Source organism: Vombatus ursinus, unplaced genomic scaffold (assembly GCF_900497805.2).
Source record: "Vombatus ursinus unplaced genomic scaffold, bare-nosed wombat genome assembly UNPS02014185.1, whole genome shotgun sequence".
Lineage (NCBI taxonomy): Eukaryota > Metazoa > Chordata > Mammalia > Diprotodontia > Vombatidae > Vombatus > Vombatus ursinus.
Genome location: NW_020953963.1, coordinates 1 through 14,675, shown reverse-complemented (window position 1 = coordinate 14,675; position 14,675 = coordinate 1). Strand labels below are relative to the sequence as shown.

Sequence of the window (14,675 nt, the reverse complement as noted above, 5' to 3'; positions counted from 1 at the left end):
CCACCTTCCCAACTCTGTTCTTTGTTCTCTTGTACTTCCCCAAACTCTACGAAGGCTAGTAATCCCTATCTCATGGTCTTTAGTCATTGAGAAAGTCCCTTGACACCATTTATTCATTACTGCTAGCCTAACTAATAAATTGATCTTGCACAGACCATTTTCTCTCAGTTTACTTTTTATTTTCAAATGTAAGAGTTTCAGATATAGTAAATATGTAAATCAGTCTGTGATTTGGTATGAAATGAATATCTCACAAGAAACTTAAAATGTAGCAGTAGATTGAGATTACAAAATAATCAACTAAATGCATAATTAGGAAAATAGAAATTTCTTACCCTCTTTACCTTATTTTAAAATAGATTACAATAGATAAATTATAGCTGTGATAACAATTAATGGGGGGATTTAATTCATGTAAGAGAAGCAATTCTAAATAAAATAATTATTTACTTAAATGTTAATACAGATTTAACACAAGAATTGGAATTTAAAGGATCATCAGAGGAAAGCCAAGAAAGTTTTGATAAAAGTGACCCAGAACAGGTATGTAAAAATGATATTCAAATTTCTGACATTTTACTTCAGTAAAAGCGCCTTTCATGCTAATTTTATTGGAAAATTTTCACATCCTAGTTTACTTTTAAATGCATTTTTGTCTGATTTCAGGAGCTGAAATTTTTTTTGTAATATAGGGACCAACTGCAAAACTTCATCCATAGTTGTATAACAACAGAATAGAGAAAGAGTCCCTGGATAGTGCTTACTGCTGGCATTTTTATAAATTTCTTACATACAAGGAAGTTAAATTAGACTACGTGATCATATAATTATTTTGCCCTTAGTAAGCAAAGTGATTGCGATAACAGAATTACCATGAATGCATGTTAAAGAGTATCTTAGTCCTGATTTCTTTCTTATTGTCAGGCTAAAATTATTAGTCACCAATGGCAAGATAATAACCTGGAATGTCAATATCTGGGAATGTATATCATTTTAGACAACTACACTAAATTCTATCAGTGTTTTACAGTGTTAGTATATGCCATTAAAATGCCATAATAATAAAATGTTAGCGTTGATGATCAAAGTTAATCTAGTCTATCCTTAACCCAAATAGCCAATCCTATCTGTAATACCACCCAAAACAGTTGAAGACCTTCTGTGACTGAAAACTTAATACCCAGAGGAAGCAGCTCATTATCTATTTGAACAGCTCTAAATGTTGGGGGTATTTTCCTCAGGTTGAGCTATAATTTGCCTTCCTATAGTGTGCACCCAGGGCTCCTGGTTCTCACTTAAAGAGTCAAGTTGAGCAAGTCAAGCCCTTTTGCATTCTAATTCTCTAAATACTTGATGACCATTATCCCTACATCCCTTAAATCTTCTTTCCTACAGACTAGACACCCCCAATTGCCTAGCAGACCCTCCTGTGATATGAATCGTGGTTGAATTCTGAGCTCTCTTTTAGTTCCTCTGAAGGCACTGCAGTTTTCCAGTGTCCTATCTAAGTATGATAATACAGATGTGTCCTGACCAGGACAGAGTAGAGGATTGTCATGTCTCTCATTAAGGATGCTGTACTACTTTTGCTGCAAAGATCACATTCATCCTTTTGAAAGCTACATCAGTATTAAATTTATGACCCAGTAACAAATACTTTCTTTCTCTCAGGAACTCCTCTGAAAAACTGTTTCTCCCATTGTATCTATCCACATTTGTTGTTGTTGTTGTTTTAATCCAAGTTCAGGTTTTACATTTATCCTGTTTAAACTGTATGTTCTTAGTTCCAGCTCATTGTTCCAATCTAGAAAAAGCCTTTGAAATCTCAATTCTGTGACTTATTTTATCAGCAGCCTCTCCCAATTCCATGACATCTACAAATCTGATCATAAGCATTCCATATATCACTTCCTCCCGATTATCAGTTTGAAATGTTGAACAGAACAAGACTGAGGATAAAACTACCATTTGCCCTCCAGAATAAATTAGTGTTCATTGGGTGTTCCCAATGAAGCTGCTCCAAACCTAATTTTCCTTTAATACAGTTCACATTTTTCGTCTAGTACACAAAGATTTTGTGAGAAACTTTTTCAAATACTTGTTGAAATCCAGGCACACTGTGTCTTTGACATTCCTTGAATCTAGTCTTTTATTCTCTAGTCTACTGACAATTTTAAAAAAAGAAACATATAACTTGTTTTTAATGAACTCTTATCAATTCTTAATTATCCCCTCTTAGAATTTTTTGGAAGTATAGGCAAACTATTAATTTGATAACTCATACAAGAATTTATCAGGAATCAAGAATATGCACTTTTTTTCTAGTTCCATGGCAACTGCTTGGTAAATTTTAACTACTCAAAGATTTAAGACAAAGATTTTTCAGCCCTATGTGCAAATCAGTTTCAGTGCCTTGAGATGCCAATCCTAATCATATAATTTGAACTCAATGAGGATGGTGTCCAGATGCCCCATACTCTAGACTCCTGGCAATATCTTCCTTAACAGAAATTAGAGGAGTCCCAAAGCCCATGATTCAGATGTTCTGTATGAGAGAGAATCTGATCTTAGAGTCTTGTTATCATATTTCACTTAGTTATATCCTGAACAAACAATAGGCAAGAGAGGGGTGAAAGATGAATCAGGTCACACAGTCTTACCCTCCCATAGAATCTTTCTATGAGCCAGGAGGGTCCAGCATATGTCAAACTCCAGCTCGAAGCATTATTTTTTTTGGCAGAGAAAAGTCTTACAGAGCAGTAAGTAGTATCAGTGCTGAAAGTTGTTCTTTTTTGTCCTATAAGAAACTACAAGGAGTTTTTACTAGGGAACTGGTTTTCCTGAGAACCATGCTCTTTGATTTAGGAGATAAGGATAGAAAACAAAAGAACATGACCAAATGCTGCTCCTTATTCCCAGAGATAGAAAGCATCTTATCATCCTCCATTCTTTTTTTGTTTGGTTTTTAAAATTTTTTTAAGTGATAGAAGAGTAAACATTTTTCTCAAGAAACAAAAAACGAAATTCTATAAACAAGAGGACCTGACACAGGGATCCTCAAAACAAAATGGAAAGCCTGTTGAAAGTGTAGAACCCTCCTGGCTCACAGGCTGGGTTGCAAGTCACAGTTTTTCAAACTGGTGTAGCAAAAATTCTTTAGTTTACACACGAAAAAACAAAAACAAAAACAAAACTAGCGCAATACTTTAATAATCCTAAGTCAACATCATATGTGGATCATTAAACTCCACAACACCACAGTAAGGTAGGCAAACAGCAAGGCTTAGTAGAGAGCACACTGTTTGTTCATGTTCCTTGAGTAAACATCTACACTTGAATGGCTGCACCCTCATATTGCCGATTAGACATCATTCAGAGCAACATTAAAAAAAGCTCATACTCCAACATTATATTCAGCAAAAAAATGCAAAAAAAAAACCTCAAAGAATACACATGATGAATACACACAAATGAGCTCATCTGAAGCAATTTAATATGTATAGCACTATTTGGAAGTGTAAATATACACTTTTTCACATTATCATGTTGGTCTGCATGATTCAAGTATTCAAATTGATATGTTTTGGGCTAAAACAAAGTGGAAAATGTGCAGAAAGTAACTGTTTTCACGGGTGACCCCTGACTGTAGGTGGGAAAGTCCAAATTAGTGCTGCTTTGTTCTATCTTGAGATCACAGTTCATAAGCTGAAACTGCCAAAGTTACGTGGACTCTCCACCTCCACCTAGGTGGTCAACAGAAAGGAAAGGGTTGAAGGGGGATGGGCTGCTAATTTCCCTGGTGTCTCTGCTGTCTGGGGTCCCCCACAGGCTTGTGGAATAATTTGGAGTGCTCCAGAGTGAAGGGCCGTGAAGGTCTCCACTGCTAGTTCCCGACAGCCCAGCACCATTCCAGTGATTGAGATCATTGCGGTTGGAGAATGAAGGGGAACTGTCAATGGATCCCAGTCGACTCTGGCTGGACCCCAAAGGCTGCCAGCCAAGAGAGGGAGTCAGAGACTGGCCTTGTGCAAAAATATGACTCATCTCCTCTTCACTAGCAAACTCAGCAAGAATAGTAGTGTTCCCCAATACACACATGTGCAGAGATTTTTGCACCTTCACTACCTCTTCTTCTGAACTGTAACAGACCAATGTATTACCATGTGGGGAGATTCAGATGGAATGTTATGAGAGGACCATGCTGCATGGTCCACCATCCCCAATTGAACCAGAAGGACTGGCTGGTGAACTACTGCTGTTCATAAATTCATATGGAACAAACGGAGACTCTTCTAGCCTAAAACCACTTGAAATAGCACCATGTTTGCTGGAATTTTGATCCAATGATGTGTTCACAGAAATGCTGTCCACTGTAGTCCATTTCCTCAGTCTTGACTGTGGCTGTTTAATACTGTTCACAATCATGTTTACATTCAAATTTGAGTTCAAGCCTATAGGGAAATTGCTGAAAGCATTTATTGGTGGTGGCCCTTTTTGAAGTTCAGGTGTAGTGTGGAACATGTCATTCTCAAGGAAAGATTTCATTGCAGGCTGATGGAGACACTGTAGTTGAGATGGTGGAGTTTGCTGCTTCATCAACAGGTTGGATCAAGCTGACAAGATTGTTGCGTCATCTGCTGCTAGGTACTAAGAGGTCAACCCTGGTGCTCTTGCTGCTGTCGACCACCAGAAGGCATGTTTCTACGATTCTGTACCTTTTTGCTGCTGGGTCAACAATCGTTGTAACTGGGAAATCTGAGAAAGCTGGTTTAATTGGGATAGCTGGCTCAATATGGCTAAAGAGGGCCAAAGAGTGGACTCAGGCCACTGCTGTTTAGTGCATACTTCCGTAATGAGACTAGAACCTGAGGGGATAGTAATGGAGGAGGCACTTGAGCATGGAGATGAGGCAGAGATGAATTCAGAGGTTGTGCTGGAGGCTGCTGCATGCCCCGAGGTTGTGCTGCTATGTTACCAACACCAAACATACTGGGATTGCCGCTCTGTCTAACAGAATTCAAGTTTTGCATACCCAGCCCAGCTATGGAGCCAAGGGCTTGGTTAGGTAGTGCACTATTTGAAGGGGGAACCTCATGTTTTGATTAGACATAAACTGCATGTTTTGGGACTCGTCTGCTACAATGCCATCCTTATCGAAATAAGGACCGCGATCTACAAAAGACTCGAAATCTGAGGATGAGAGCCAGGGCCTTTCCCTATCACTAGATTGTAATCTCCAATGTTTAAGCTATGCTTATCAGTCTCCATTCATTTGTCCTGTAATATTCCTCCAGCTAGGTCCATCTTATTGCTCGGTAGAGTTTCTTCTGGTGATTCTCTCGAAAAACTTAAATTTGAGAACCGCTTAACAAATGGATTTATCCAGGCTTCATCTTGTTTATTTCCACCTTTAATTGTTCTCTTTGAGGACATTTTCTTTATATATAGTGGCCAGTTTAAAGATAGGCTAACTTCTTGGGATGAATTACTATTCTACATTCCAATTTCTACATCTTCTTCCTCCTCCAAGGTGGTGGGTTGATTACCAGTCAAAGGCATATCATCTCCACACCAACCATCTTGCATAGATTTAGGCCCAGGTTTGCTCGAAGTCTGTGGGCCAACAGAAGTGGTACCCCAGGTGGAGGAGCTAGATGAAGCAGTAATGGGTTCCCCCAGTCAGGACCAGTGTCCATGGGTTCACCCCATGCTGAAGTTCCATTATCTACAGTTGTGACTGGAGTAGAAGGCTGTCCCCAAGGTTCTCCCCAACTAGAACCACTACTGCTCTCCTTGTTTCCCATGGCATTTGAAGATGGTAGTACTTGTGCTTGCTGGGCTGAATGGGTGCCACCATTTGGGACATCTTTATTCCACATATTCACATTTTTGTAGTTATATTTGCTTGGATCTCCCCAAGCAGATGTTCCATCATCAATTTCCATTTTGTAGCGTATGGATTCTGGGGATGGCTCCTCCCATCCAGTAGGTTCTTCTTCTTTTGTGGAAGCTGGTATTGGTCTACCAAGCCAACCTGTACCAGGTGGCTTATTTGTGGAAGGTGGTGCTCCCCAAGATCCACCAATATCTTGTTTGTTCCAATCTGGGGAGTTGATTGACTTTGAAGAATCCCCCCCAATCTGAAGGCTGATTAGATTTTGGAGGTTCTTGCCATCCCTGGGACTGACTAGATTTTGCAGATTCATCCCAGCTAATTATTTGGATTTATATTGTTATTTCCCCAGGTAAAAGAATGTTATTTACCAGGTTCATTCCAACCGGACACTGACCTGTCACTGTTACTACCTCCTGAGCTAGATTTCTTAGTCTCACTCCAATGGTTGCTTCTTGAAGTTTCTCCCCAGTTGTCATTGGCAGAAACTGACTACCCTTGGTTTGATTTTTGTCCATCTCCCCACCCTTGTTTAATTTTTTGTGCATCATTCCATGTAGATTTCTCCTCTTTACCATTTCCCCACAATTGATTGTTCTTGACAGTAACTATGGCAACAGAATCATCTTCCCATCCCCCCTGACTGCTTGAGCCTTTAGAATCTCCCCACCTTGTAGCAGGCTTTAGATCTCCTCATCCAGATACAGAGGAGGTATCATTACTATTATTCTTATCAACACAACCCCCCAAGTTAGAAGTTTATGTCAGAGCATCCCCAGGCCTCTGTCCCATTGTCAGTCTTTCTTTCACCTCTATGTGATGTTTCAGTATTCCAGGCAGTATTTTGTTTGATTGGAGTCTCTCCCCAACCTTTGTTGGAGAGGACATGTGAATCTAAGTCAGTTCTGTTTGCTATGTTTTGGAGTAATGCATGCTGGTCAACTTTTCTTCCCTCTTTACTCTGCCCTTCCCCAACCACTCTTTCCTCATGGCATCCAGTGCTTTCTGTACTACCTTCACTTTCCCCAGTACCTTTTGTTTTGGCCCAAATGGTGTTCTGCTCATTTATCTGAGATGTAGCAGAATTCTGATGATCTTCCTCAGTAGATTTCCATCCATTTGTAAACTTCCTACTATTTCCATTCATACTTTCACTGGAATACTGATTGCTAGGCAGTTTATTCCATTCTTCATTGGATACATTAGTGCCAATGTTTTGTGCAGGGCTTCCCCATTCTCTTCGACTTCCTCCAGAATTTACATCATTTCCACTTCCCCATGGTACATTCTGGGAATTCACCATCTCTGACTCCCATAAATTTCCTCCTTTGTTTCCATTCATTTGAAGGTTAGTGCCAACAGACCCATTTATGCCAGACTGCATTGGAGTTGCATTCACAGTGTCACCATTTGCTTGGTCATTAGGACCATGGATCTAATTAGTAAAATAATCAGAGAGGTGGTTTTTACTAGAACTAAACTCAGAAGTGGACAATCTATACAGCTATATCTCATGACAATACAGTTATTTTAAATCACATTCTAGTTTCCCATGGACTTATGCCATAATTTAGAGTTACAATTTTTACACTTACAAGTAGTGTTCAATTTAAAGAAATTTAAAAATCAGAAATAGGCAAATACACAAATATAATAAAGTACACTACTTAAAAGGAATATTGAGGTAAGTTTTCTATCCCATCCCAAGTTTATATTTTATTTGGTTTGGTTTTCCCATTAGGCAGAATGTATCTTTATTATAATTTTGATCATTCAAATTTGCTGTCTATTTTTAACCTAATTTGTAAAGTATGGTACTGTGAGGCCCCCAAAAATAAGATATAAAATAGGAAATTGTTCCTATTTGTTTTGTTAGGAATATAGTATGGCACATGCTTAATAATACATTTACCCTAATCCAGAATAACTTGGATAAAACTTACTTTGAAATTTTATTTGTTCTATCATTTAGGGGAAGTTTAAATAATTTTTTAAGATTCATTAATTTATTTGTTTTTAGTTTTCATCATTCACTTTCACAAGATTTTGAGTTCCAGATTTTTTCCCTATCTTGTCCCTCCCACACCCCCAAGACAGTGTGTACTTTTAATAACCTTTCCCCTAATCTGCCAGCAAAAGATGGAAAAATAATGACAAAATGCTGACTTCTGATATACTTGAACATTGACTATCAAACTGGCACAGTTCATTTAGTCATTGAGTTTTATTTTTTGGAAAGGGCAATGGCAGTTATCCAGTCAAACTCCATTATCTTATGGATAAGGAAAGTTTAGGATGAGGAAGGTGAAATCATATGACCAGGGTCTCTTGGCTCATCTGCACATTCACATTTTCTCTTCTAAGAGTTCCTTGGGCTACTTTAATCACATGTCTAGAACTTTCCCTAAATAAGAACATTTTTTTATAAAGTGACAATTATATTAAGTACAAAGCTTTCCTTTTAGATTGAAGGGGAAAAGAAAAAGCATCAACTCAATCAAATTGAAACATTAGAGAAAAAAGATGATGATAATGTAGTTGGAAATAGAACGATTGGCAAAGTTAATGAGCTGTTTCCTATGAAGAGCAATCAGCATGCTAAAGATAAGGAAAATAAAGTCCCTGGGGAAGAAATTCCAATAATGAGAATTTCTTCTTCCAAGGAAAGTTCAGCACCTATGCACCATCTTTTAAAGGGGTAAGTTTGTCAGAATATTTAATAGGAGTATTATTATCAAATGTTAACATTAATGGTAAGTTCAATTAGCTCTAACAATCTGGACTCAGATTCACTGCATCAAATTCAGTCTTGGGTTTTTTTTGTTTTATTTTTTTGCTAAGAAAGAAATTCAAGTCCCATGAATATATATTTTTCTTTTGCTTTCAGCAAGTTCTTTTATTATAGGACTGTCACACCAGTATCTGTTGAAGAAGGAGGGTAGATAGCCTTTGATGAGATCCCAAAGAATAATGTGCAGTATAAGATATAGGTGGTAAGGAGTGAATCAAAATAGTTTTCAAATGTATAAATAATAAGTCTTAATGAGATAGCTTATGGCTATTAAAAAAAAATGAGATCATCTCTCTTAGTAGGTAGAAAGTACCCCATCAGTAGAAGTGTTCAAGAATGAATGAATTTCTTCTTTCATAATATGATTAATGCAAAAATATGTTTAATGTGATTGTATATGTGTAGCTTATATCAGATTGCTTGCGTCTTGGGGTTGGAGAAAAAAATTTGGAGCTCAATCTTATAAAAGTGGTTGTTACACATGTAATTAGAAAAAACAAATTACTATTAAGTAGAAAAAAAATTAGTGGAGTTTTCCTTATTAAAATAGAAGAATGAATAAATTTAAGTGCCAAGCACTGAGGATACAAATAAAAAGTCAGACTACCTATACTCTCAAGAAGCTCACACTAGTATTTGAGAATATGCAAAACATAAAAAGAACCACTCACCAACCTACCACCATGTGGGGGGTGGTTGGAGGGAAAGAGTGGAGGGTCCAAGTGGAAAAGGATTCTGATTCTCTCCTCTAAAGATGCGACTGAGGAGAGAAAGGTTTAGTGTCCTTTCAGGATGGGGGAAGAAAAAAGGAGACTTGGCAAAAAAAGTAAAGAGAAGCAGTCACGTAGTACTGGCTACATAAGTACCTCTAGTGCTCACATGAGTTCTAGAAAGGCTGAGGAAGAGCAAAAGGCAGATAACTGCTACCTGCTGCCCCACAAAAACAATCATAGGACAGTAAGATGATAGATGACAACCTGACAGGAATATGGCAAAGAGGACTCACATTTTAAGTTGGGATTGTACTAGATGACTCTAAAGTTCCATTTCATGAGAGTCTGAACCTGGAAGTGTTTTAGATTGACATTTAGAAAGTAGAGAATGTAGAGAAGCAAGGCCTAATTTACTTTCATTAACTTATTAACAATTAATTTAAGCATATTGTAGGATAACAAATTTCAAAAGGGAAAATTATGTAAGTTCAAGAAGACAATATTTATACAAGCATAACATACATGACAAGCACTGCAAAAAGTGTCTTTCCTTGCTTCCATGTTGGTACTCTATACTGTGACCTCAGAGCCTTGCAGATAGAAAGTTGCCTACTTTTCCCTTGATTAGGGAAAAGTGGCCATATTAAACTCATTTGTAAGAGAGAGAAAAGCCATGAGCAGGTGAGAGAAAGTATACTTTTGTTTTAATTGTCATATTTACTTTCTGTATCAGCCTCATTTCCTAACATATCTCTCCTCACCCTTCCAGAGAAACATCCCTTAAAACAAAAAGTAAAAAGGAAAATACAGTTCAACACAACTAACATCAATATTGCTTGCAGTGTTCCACATTGATAGTCTTCCACCCTGCATAAAGGGAAGGAGGTGCCTTGTCATCCAGACCAAGCTTGGTCATTATAATTTTACAACATTCAGTTCCAGTTGTTTTATTGTCCTTAATATTTACATTGTTGCAGTTATGGTTGATATTGTTCTCCTGGTTGTCCTTACTTTAATTTTTTAAATTTTTTATTAATTTATTTTGATTTATCAACAGTCACTTCCATAACTTTTTGAGTTTTAAATTTTTTTTCTGCCTCCATCCCCACCTCCCTCCCCAAGTTGGTGCACAATCTGATATAGGCTATACATATACATTCCTATTAAACATATTTTCACATTAGTGATGTTGTAAGGAAGAGTTAGAACTGATAGGAGGAACCACTACAAAGACACAACAAAACAAAACAAAACAAAACAAAACAGAAGTAGTATGCTTCAGTCTGCATTCAACCATAGTTCTTTCTTTGGATGTGGATAGCATTTTCCATCTTGAGACCTTTGGAGATGTCTTAGATCCTTACATTGCTGAGAAGGGCTAAGTCTATCACCATTTCATTGCACAACATGGCTGTTACTGTGGACAACATTTTCCTGGTTCTGCTCACTTCACTCAGCATCAATCCACAAAAGTCTTTCTAGGTATTTCTGAAGTCTGCCTGCTCATCATTTCTTCCATTATTCCATTATAGTTTTCCATTACATTCATATACCACAACTTGTTCAGCCATTCCCCAGTTGATGGGCATCCTTTCAATTTTCAGTTCTTTGTCACCACAAGAAGAGCTGCTATAAATATTTTTGTACATATTGGTCCTTTTGCCATTTGTATGATCTCTTTGGGATACAGCCCTAGAAATGCTATTGCTGAGTTAAAGCATATGCACATTTTCTCGCCCTTTGCGTAAAGTTCCAAATTGCTCTCCAAAATAGTTGGATCATTTCACAACTCCACCAACAATGTATTAGTGTTCTAATTTTTCCACATGTTCTCCAACATTTATCACTTTCCTATTTTGTCATGTTAGCCAATCTGACGGGTGTGATGTAGTACCTCAGAGTTGTTTTGATTTGCATTTCTCTAATTAATGGTGATTTAGATCATTTTTTCATATGACTACAGATAGCTTTAATTTCTTCCTCTGAGAACTGCCTGTTCATATCCTTTGACCATTTATCAATTGGGGAATGAATTGTATTCTTATAAATTCAACTTAATTCTTTATATGTTTTAGAAATGAAGCCCTTGTTAGAGACATGGGTTGTAAAAATTCTTTCCCAATTTTCTACTTTCCTTCTAATCTTGGTTGTATTGGTTTTGTCTGTGCAAAACCTTTTCAATTTAATGTAATCAAAATTATCCATCTTGCATTTCACAATATTCTCTATCTCCTGTTTGGTCATGAATTCTTCTGTTCTCCATAAATCTGATAGGTAAACTATTCCTTGCTCTCCCAGTTTGCTTATAGTATCAGCCTTTATATCTAAATAATGAACCCATTTTGACTTTATTTTGGCATATGGTGTGAGATTTTGGTCTATGCCTAGTTTCTGCCATACTCTTTTCCAGTTTTCCCAGGAGTTTTTGTCAAAGAGTGAGTTCTTATCTCAGAAGCTGGGGTCTTTGAGTTTATCAAATAATAGATAACTATAGTCATTGACTACTGTGTCTTGCATATCTAACCTATTCCACTAATCCACCACTCTATTTCTTAGCCAGTACCAAGCAGTTTTGATGATTGTTCCTCTATAATACAATTTAAGATCTGGAATGGCTAGGCCACTTTCCCCTGCATTTCTTTTCATTAGTTCCCTTGACATTCTGGACTTTTTGTTATTTCAAATGAATCTTGTTATTATCTTTCCTAGCTCTATAAAATAATTTTTGATAGTTTGACTGATATGGTACTGAATAAGTAAATTAGGTAGAATTGTCATTTTTATTATATTAGCTCGGCCTACCCATGAGCTATTGATGTTTTTCCAGTTATTTAGATCTGACTTTATTTGTGTGGAAAGTGTTTTGTAATTGTGTTCATATAGTTCTTGGATTTGTTTTGGCAGGTAGACTCCTAAATATTTTATAATATCTACAGTAACTTTAAATGGCATTTCTCTTTCTATCTCTTGCTGTTGGGCTTTGTTGTCAATATATTAAAATGCCTGTGACTTATGTGGGTTTATCATATAGCCGCAACTTTGCAAAAGTTGTTTATTATTTCAAGTAGTTTTTTACTTGATTCTCTAGGATTCTCCAAGTATATCATCATATTATCTACAAAAAGTGATAGTTTTATTTCTTCTTTGCCTATTCTAATACCTTAAATTTCTTTTCCTTCTCTTATTGTTAAAGCTAACATTTCTAGTATGATATAGAACAATGGTGATGATAATGGTGGTGATAATGGACATCCTTGTTTCACCCCCAGTCTTATTGGAAATGCTTCTAGCTTGTTCCCATCACATATGATGCTTGCTGAAGATTTTAGGTAGATGCTATTTATGATTTTAAGGAAGACTCAATTTATTTCTATGCTCTCTAGTGTTTTTAATAGGAATAGGTGTTGTATGAGTATAATCCTTTAGGGGAAAAATGGACATTCAGTGAATTAGAGGACTTTCAAGCATTCTTGATGAAAAGATCAGAGCTGAATAGAAAATTTGACTTTCAAATACAAGAACTAAGAGAAGCATGAAGAGGTAAACAGGAAAGAGAAATCATAAGGGACTTGTTAAGGTAGAACTGTTTACAATTCTATGTGGAAAGATGATATTTGTAACTTATGAGACTTGTCAGTATTAGGTTAGTTGGAGAGAAAATATATATACATATATAATATTGATTGATTGATTGATGGAAGGCACAGGGTGAGTTGAAGATGAATGGGTGATAACTAGAGAATAAAATTAAGGGGTGAGAGAGCATTATACTGGGAGAAGGAGAAAGGGAGAGGTAGAATGAAGTAAATTATCTCATATAAAACAGACAAGAAAAGGCTTTTACAGTGGAGGGGAAGTTGGGGAAGGTGAGAGGGACTAAGTGATTCTTATTCTCATCAGATTTGGCTTAAGGAGGAAATAACATACACACTCAATTGGGTATGGAAAGCTATCTTACCCTACAAGAAAATAGGGAGGGAAGGGGATGAGTGAGTGGGGGTCAATAATAGAGGGGAGGGCAGATTGGGAGAGGGACTAGTCAGAAACAAACATTTCTGAGGAGGGACAGAATTAAAAGAGAGAATAGAATAGAATAAATGGGGGGGCAGGATAAGATGAAGGGAAATATAGTTAATTTTCCACAGTATGACTACTATGGAAGTGTTTTGCATGACTATATGAGTATAACCTGTATCAAGTTGCTTGCCTTCTCAATGAGGGTGGGTGGGGAGGGAGGAAGAGAGAAAATTTGGAACCCAAAATGAAATGTTAAAAAGTTGTTTTCACATGCAACTGGGAAATAAGGTAAATGGGCAATGGGGTATAGAAATCTATCCTGCCCTACAGGAAAATAGAAGAGGAACAGGATAAGAGAAGGGAGAGAGATAGAAGGGAGGGCAGATTAAGGAAAAGGGCAATCAGAATGCATGCTGTCTTGGGTTTGGGGGAGGGACAACATGGGGAGAAAATTTGGAATTCAAAATCTTGTAGAAATGAATGTTGAAAACTAAAAAATAAATAAATTAATGGGAAAAAAAGAATTATTACAAAATGTGCCAGATGTTTGTTTGTTTTTTTTTTTCCCCAATAAATGCTTCTTTGATACCTTATCAGAGTGGGAAGGTGAGATCCATAAAGGCTATGTCAACAGAGCAACAGGCAGGTTTGTGAGGGCCATTAAAATTAGGATCAAAGAACAGTCTTCCCACATGTGTGATTGATAATTGCTCAGTGGTTTGCATGTGTGCACACATGTACACACACACACACACACACACACACAGAGGAATGTGTTAACTCTTAAGGTAGTCCATTCCTCTTTAAATAAGTAATTGTTTGGAAGTTGTTGAGGTTTTTTTTTCATGTATTGATCCTAAATGTGCTTCTCTGCCCCTAGTCCTAGCCTTTAGGGGAATTAATTAAACATGATAGCCTTTCATATATTTGAATACATATACCACCACTCCCTATCCTCCCAACTCTTCACCTTCTCTTCTCTAGGATAAACATCTGCAATGTCTTCAGCTGCTCCTTATTTGACATGTTCTTTATACTTCTCCATCCTGGCTTCTCTCCTCTGAACGTATTCTGAGTTCTAAATGTCTTTCCTAAAATATATCTCCCTAAAATGAGCACAGTTCCTCAAATATATTCTGATCAGGTCATAGTATAAGGAAACTATAACCTCCCTTCTTCTGCATTCTATACCTCTTAGAATTCAACCTACAGTCATATTAACTTTTTGGACTTTCTCCTGGCATTGTTGGCTCATATCAAG

At 37.0% G+C, this 14,675-nt stretch overlaps 1 pseudogene; it reads right to left on the bottom strand.

Moving 5' to 3' along the window:
* Positions 1-3,720: 3,720 nt before the first annotated feature.
* On the bottom strand, positions 3,721-7,328 carry LOC114041842 (annotated as a pseudogene).
* Positions 7,329-14,675: the final 7,347 nt, after the last annotated feature.